Source organism: Berghia stephanieae, chromosome 9, assembly GCF_034508935.2.
Source record: "Berghia stephanieae isolate SIO BIC M18660-M18661 chromosome 9, UCSD_Bste_1.3, whole genome shotgun sequence".
Lineage (NCBI taxonomy): Eukaryota > Metazoa > Mollusca > Gastropoda > Nudibranchia > Aeolidiidae > Berghia > Berghia stephanieae.
In genome coordinates this window covers 19,570,618-19,578,117 of record NC_088368.1, presented here as the reverse complement: position 1 = coordinate 19,578,117, position 7,500 = coordinate 19,570,618, and the positions used below count along the sequence as shown (strand labels likewise).

General features: G+C 38.1%; 1 protein-coding gene across 1 annotated transcript in view; it reads right to left on the bottom strand.

Moving 5' to 3' along the window:
* Positions 1-2,147, bottom strand: part of LOC144979159 (uncharacterized) — a 20,257-nt gene extending 18,110 nt beyond the window's left edge. Inside the window, exon 1 of the mRNA XM_078925764.1 lies at positions 2,057-2,147. The gene's annotated coding sequence lies outside the window, so the exon portion shown is untranslated. The remainder of the gene's footprint in view (positions 1-2,056) is intronic.
* Between the last annotated feature and the right edge of the window lie 5,353 nt (positions 2,148-7,500).

Genomic DNA, 7,500 nt, shown 5'->3' with positions numbered 1-7,500 from the left:
AAATTGATGATCAATGTTTTTGTTTATTCATCTTAACAACGCCACTCCACATTATTATCTAATTCGTCTGTAGTATTTCATTTTCATTTATCCTCGTTTCTTGATAAAGGGGAAACCCGAAACGTCCATTTTATCCGTTTTTGTATATTAAATTTCACATTGTTACTTATTTGACAGAAAGTGGAGACTGTATCAGTAAAGATGAGAAAAAAAAGGATCGAAATGGTTCGGACATGTAAAGAGACGAGAGCGGGAGTACGTGGGAAGGAAAGTATTGGATATATAATTGGATTCAAGACATATGAAAAGTTTTAACCTGTATGAAGAATAATAAGTACCGATTTTCTTTGTTTAGAACCACGATGGTCACCGTTGCTGGGCGACGTGACATCAGACTATTGAATCCAATTGCGTTCGACTATCAGACCTACAATATGTGCACATTTCATATTAATTATAAAAGAGCGTTTCCAACCCATTATTTTAATGCAGCTCTAAATAATTTAGAAGCAAAAAAAAAAGCAGTCCTTCATAGCTATTAGGCCCATGGAGTCGGAGTTTATCCCGGTTTCTAACGTGAAAGGGACTATAGCGATTGCTTGCTACCCTTCGGATAGGACGCTAGTCTATCGCAAAGCACTTTCCGCCAAATGTAACAGACTCAGCTACCCATTCACTGCTGGGTGGACAGGGGGGGGGGGGGGGGGGGGGCAGAAAAAATAATAATTTCGACTGCACCTGGGATCGATCTCTTTCCCTTTGCGTGTTAAGCGAGTGCTCTACCAACTGAGCTATCGGGACCCCAGAGAAGCAAACTATAAATGACTGACAAATTCTATTCTGTACCTATTTCTTGTCATTATAAGTGTATCTAGCATGCACTCACTGTTAGTATTGAGGTATTCTGCCGTTTTATTGAAGAACACAGTTTGTGCTATTTGATTAACATTGCATATAGCTACTGTGGTTTTAAAAACAACCTCTGTATTTTGTTGGGTTAAAAAAAAATTAAGTTCTCTAATTTACGTGTAAGTTAGTGGTAAATGTTATTCTTTATCTATTTCTTTTCACGTGTAGTCTAGTTTGGATAGAATATTTATTATCTAACGAAGGTAAAATGTTGAAACCGACGTGTACATACATGCAGGTCTGATATCCGAACGAACCCACTTATGGGCCTAGTTTAGCATTGTTGTTATGTACAATATTTTAGGTCATTATTTGAGATTTTCATTACAACAATGGGCCCATAAAGAAATGGGTTATCAGACATCGGTCGAAACGCTTGGTTATCCTCTTTTTGTTTGTTTTTTCATTTTCATGGTAAGAGGGGGGGATTTATAATGGTTTTCTTTCCTCTGGATACGCTTTTATGCTCGTCGGAGAAATATTTCATACGGGCGTCCGTCACAGTTTCTCAAGAAAACTCTTGAGAGTATTTTAAAAAAAATATTAAGCTGACAATTCTATTCTTTGCCTATCTATTTTTACTATTGACTTGATGTCACAACCACTGTAAGTGTCGTGGATTTGTTGTTTTATTCTTTTTATAGTGCGGCTATGTGGTCTTGTGGTATGACATTCGCGATCGGATCGGAAGGTCCTGGGTTCGAGCCTCGCGCTCGGCGCATAGTTGAGTCCTTGGAAAAGGCTCTTTACTCACGCACATTCTCTCACCGTAATCAGGTGTAAAATGTGTACCTGACCGTTAACAGCTTTGTCTTTGTCCGGAAAATTGTAATATCGCCTCACAGGCGCCATGTCCCGTTCTACAGATTAAATGTTGTTTCGAGCACATTTAGTGGATATTGCGCTATATGAAGCTCAATTATTTATTTTACTTTTTCCGGGGGGGGGGGGGGGGGGGGGGGGAGGGGCGCGGGGGTGAAAAGTCTCTATCTTGCGTGCAATTTGAGAGAACAGTATTTGTGACCTGTCGGGTCAAAACGGTATAATATCGGGATGAATAAAAGTGTCAAAAAAAAAAAAAGGTGACGTTTAAGCAATGACCTAATTTAAATCAACATTACACATTGTTGTATTCAGTTATACCAACCGTCAAAAAATTATAATCCATCAAAGAGCACACTCCATACCTAGCACCACACAACAATGTATAAATCCGTGCATTAGCTGCGAGAGCCAACACCACCAGCACTGACCACCTCACTCGCATAGACACACACACACACACACACACACACACACACACACACACACACACACACGCCGCCCATGCATAAAAACACGCACGGACGCATGTCAAAGCACCACACAACATAATCTCGAATGCAAATCTATTTTGATTTCCCACCACCCTGCTGCTCTTAATAGAAAACTCGCCAATAAAATCATACATACGTATGGCGTTAACTCAAAATGGTGTCTCGACTTGTTTAGACTGTTAAAAAATCGTATCTATAGATAGTATGCACTTGGCTAAGAAGTTCACATCATTGCCATCCGGAAGTATAACTGGCCAACACACCAAACTGTGTTTAACAATGATCGTTTATAGTCTGGTTATTACAGTTTAGTGAGAATTACTCATAAACGCGGATGGCAAAATACAATAACAAAGACCTGAGTGACGTCATCTTCGAACTATCTATAAATAGTATGCACTTGGCTAAGAAGTTCGCAACATTGCCATCCGGAAGTATAACTCGCCAACACACAAAACTATGTGTAACCATGAACGTTTATAGTCAGGTTAATACAGTTTGGTGAGAACTACTCATAAACGTGGATGGCAAGAAACAATAACAAAGACCCGAGTGACGTCAACTTCGAACTATCTATACAAATACTTGAGGAACTAAAAATTAAAAGTGTCGTCCTCCAATAATTTGCGACCCACCTTCTCAAAACGGTATTATGTCGTGACGGTTTGGATTGTAAAAAAAAAAATTCTATTTGAAATTTTAGCCAAAAATAATATGAGAATGTGGCAATATTTTTGTTGTTTTGTTGTTTTATATAGAAGTAAACTTGAGTTTTTATATAATATCCACTTAACGTGCTCAAAGCGCTTTACAAGCGCCCCATGGCCAACAGCAACAGTTAACAAGTAGGACGTGACATGACACCTGTTAGGCGATGTTACATTTTTTTTTCTGACCGAGACAACACTGTTGACGACCAGGTACTCATTTTACACTCGGGTACGGTGAGAGAATGTGAGTAAAGAGTCTTTTCCAAGGACTCAACTATGCGCCGAGTGAGGCTTGAACCCAGGACCTTCCGATCCGAAAGCAAGTGTCATACCACAAGACCACATAGCCGCAAGTAAAAATATTATAAATTCTCCAGGAAGAACATAAAAAGTAAAAAACGGCAAACTCTAATGATTTGTGCTCTGCCGTCTCGAGCAGGACTTCTAAAAAGTGTATTTAGATTTAGAATGATAGGAGTATGTAATGGTAATAAATGGTAGCGATCTATATTCATGTTTTCGTCCATCCAAGTCATCAATCACATGATTTATTGCTGTCCAACAATTGGATATTTCTTCAGAAATGTAAACACGCTGCTTTGTTTATGAAAGTTGTAAGCATACCCATGTGTCAAGCTGAACAAAATGACCAATCGTGATGCTAGATATTTCAAAAACTGTGAACAATTTTCACTATGTGGGTCACTTTGAGCACATTTTGCAATGTGACCAATGACCTCAAGCACATGGAAATGTAATATAGATAATTCGAAGATGACGTCACTCAAGCCTTTGTTATTGTATTTTGCCATCTGCGTTTGTGAGTGATACTCACTAAACTGGATTACCCCGACTATAAAAGTTCATGGTTACACATAGTTTTGTGTGTTGGTCCGTTATACTTCCGGATGGCAATGTTATGAGCTTCTTAGCCAAGCGCATACTATCTATAGATCGTGCCCATTGTTATTTATTTTAATGGGCTTTTAAGGAACACTTGAATACAATTGGAGACGTACTTACTGTGGTCCTAAAGAGACCTGAAGGAGAGAGGTCTGTCTCTCGAAATGGCCCCAAGAATAGCGCCTTGCACGGCCTCAAGTGCCAACAGGCCCGGAGAGGATTTTAGTGAGTGCCCTATTAATGGAATGATGTGATATGATATGATATGATATGAAATGATATGATATGATATGATATGGTATGATATGATATGATATGATATGATATGATATGATATGATATGATATGATATGATATGATATGGTATGATATGGTATGATATGGTATGATATCTCATATCATATCATATCATATCGTATCATATCATGTCATATCATATCATATCATATCATATCATATCATATCATATGAAAAAAAAAGAAGATATTTCAGACTTTGCAAAGTAAAAGAAAATGTATTTATTCTCCACCATGATGAATGGAAATTAACCCCAAGATCCACACTTATGGCTTTTAGTTCAATTTCTTCTTCTTCTTTGTCCTTTTAAGTCTGTACCTTCCAGTTTGAAGATTCCACAGCACACAGTATTTTTCTTTCATTGGAGATGTGAGACTATTCCAGTGTCTTAATGTCGATGGCATGAACGAGTACAAGGGGGCATCCACTCTTGAGTGGGGAACCATAAACTTGGATGTTTTCCTCTTAGTTGGTTGATTATCACCGAGAGGAAATTTAACTTGATCGTTGAGGCCTTTGCTTACTTATCCGAACCGGCGACCACCTGAGCTCTAGCCCTTTGGTCTCGTGCCATGATAGACGTCTTTTGTAGTTGTTCCAGGTGACTATAAAGTGTGTTACTGATGCTTGGATTTGGTTTGAGGCCTTTGCAAATTATTGATACTTCGTCATGCTTTCTTCTCTGTTGTAGTGGTTCTAGCATGGTGGTTCTATTTCTAGCACAAATCCGGACAGAATACCGTTTTAGCTTTAAATTCACATTTCCGTCATCTGGTTCATCTCGGCGTTATACCGTGGCCTTCGTAAAGTTATGGCCTGATACTGACCAAAAAATGACGTCAAAATGCCAGTCTTTTACCACAAAAGAAAACAAATCGTGAGTTGTGTTCAATAGTTCACCCAATGAAATAACTTGTTTCCATGAGCTCTACTAACGACAACTCACTAGGCGGTGCAAAAAACAAATAATGACGTCAAACTGCCAGACCTTTTGGATTTCAGTATCAGGCTATAACATAACGATGGCTACGGTAATTCCGGATAGAGCCGATGGGACACATATTATTATATATAGATAGAACGAAGATGACGTCACTCAAGCCTTTGTTATTGTATTTTGCCACCCGCGTTTGTGAGTGATTCTCACTAAACTGTATTAACCAGACTATAAAAGTTCATGGTTACACATAGTTTTGTGTGTTGGTCCGTTATACTTCCGGATGGCAATGTTATGAGCTTCTTAGCCAAACGCATACTATCTATAACACAACGATGGCTACGGTAATACCGGATATAGCCGATGGGACACATATTATTATATATATATCAGATCAAGATATGATGTGAACACTGCCCTTCGTGTAAGAAAGTCACCCGTCGTCCCTGTTCCTTACTGATTAGTGATTAATCCTTCGCCTTTCACCCATAAAAATCACAACATTGCCTCAATGCCTCGTTAACCAGTTCACTGCAGTACGAATAAAACACGTATTTAAAAATTTGGCCAGAAAACTCGTCCTTCAAATAATATCGGTTGATTAAAATGGCCCGCATATTGGAGAGAGGGGGGGGGGGGGGGGGGGCTCTCAAACCTGGGATTTGTAGGAAGACTTCTTCATGAGATCCCAGATTTGAGAGTTTTATTTTGCCATTTGTCATTTAAATCGATCGATATTTGAAGGATAAGTTTTCTGGCCAAATTTTTAAATATGAGGTTTTTTTTTTTGGTCTCCAGATAACGGCAGTTAACTGTTAAAAATGCCTTAGCGTAAACCAAGGGAAGGTGGGTGGGTGAATGGCTGTTTGTGTGAGGGGGGAGGTATATAGGGGTTGTGCATAGATCCTATTCAATGGAGAAAAGTAGGGGTGGTGGGTGGGATTAAAGTCAAACTATAGGCACTGCTTACTAAATCAACTCCACAAATCCCGTTAATGGATACAGTTTAATGGCACGTGAAATTCTTATTTAATGGAGGTTTAAGTTATAACATGTTTATAAGGAGGTCTGTTCAGACATAATGGAATATCTCTATGAATATGTAAATAAATAAACAAGAAATGATTACATAAATGCATAAATAAATATTGAGTTACATTGACCAACCTTCACCAATGACATACAATAGCGATAACAAATAAATAAAAATAACTTTTTTTTTATCCATGTCGACGTGGACTTATTTGCAGGTCCAATAACCTAAATTGCTATGGGGCTCATTGTTGTAATGGGAATACTCTCAAACTGCTCCCTGATGAAAGTATCTATATAAAGAAATGTCACCACATGACCCAAATAAACAGATTCTCTACTCTGGAGAGATTTTTAATATAAGCTCATCATTCATGATTGGCGTATGTTATGAAAGGGTGATTGATAACACTCGCAAACATCTGTGATAACACTGCAAATAACTTGTTGAAATAGGAGTATAGAATCTGAAGCGAGGAATAGGTGATGTTACGACTTTCATCTACAACTGGAATCAAATCAAATCACTCAGGCTCACGGCTCGATATATTATTATACAAACATTCTAGTGTAACGTTAGACTCTGAATATCTGAAATAGGCAGTGAAAGAATGTGAGTAAGTAGCCTTTTCTAATGGGTCAAAAATACTAAAGAGTCTTTCCAGTGACTCCTCATTGCCAAAAACCCATTTCCAATGACTCAACATTTCTAAATAACCTTTTCTAATGACTCAAAATTGCTAAAGAGCCTTTTCAAGTGACTCAACGTTGATAAAGGGCCTTTTCCAATGACTCAAAATTGCTAAAGAGCCTTTTCCAATGACTCAACATTGATAAAGAACCTTTTCCAAATACTCAACATTGCTAAAGAACCTTTTCCAATGACTCAACATTGATAAAGAACCTCTTCCAATGACTCAACATTGATAAAGGGCCTTTTCCAATGACTCAACATTGCTAAAGAGCCTTTTCCAATTACTCAACATTGCTAAAGTGCCTTTTCCAATGACTCAACATTGCTAAAGAACCTTTTCCAATGACTCAACATTGATAAAGAACCTTTTCCAATGACTCAACATTGCTAAAGAACCTTTTCCAATGACTCAACATTGCTAAAGAGCCTTTTCCAAATACTCAATATTGCTAAAGAACCTTTTCCAAAGGCTCCACATTGCTAAAGAACATTTTCCAATGACTCAACATTGCTAAAGAACCTTTTCCAAAGACTCAACGTTGCTAAAGAACCTTTTCCAAAGACTCAACATTGCTAAAGAACCTTTTCCAATGACTCAACATTGATTAAAGAACCTTTTCCAATGACTCAACATTGCTAAAGAACCTTTTCCAATAACTCAACATTGCTAAAGAGCCTTTTTCAAGGCCTCAGCCTAGCGCT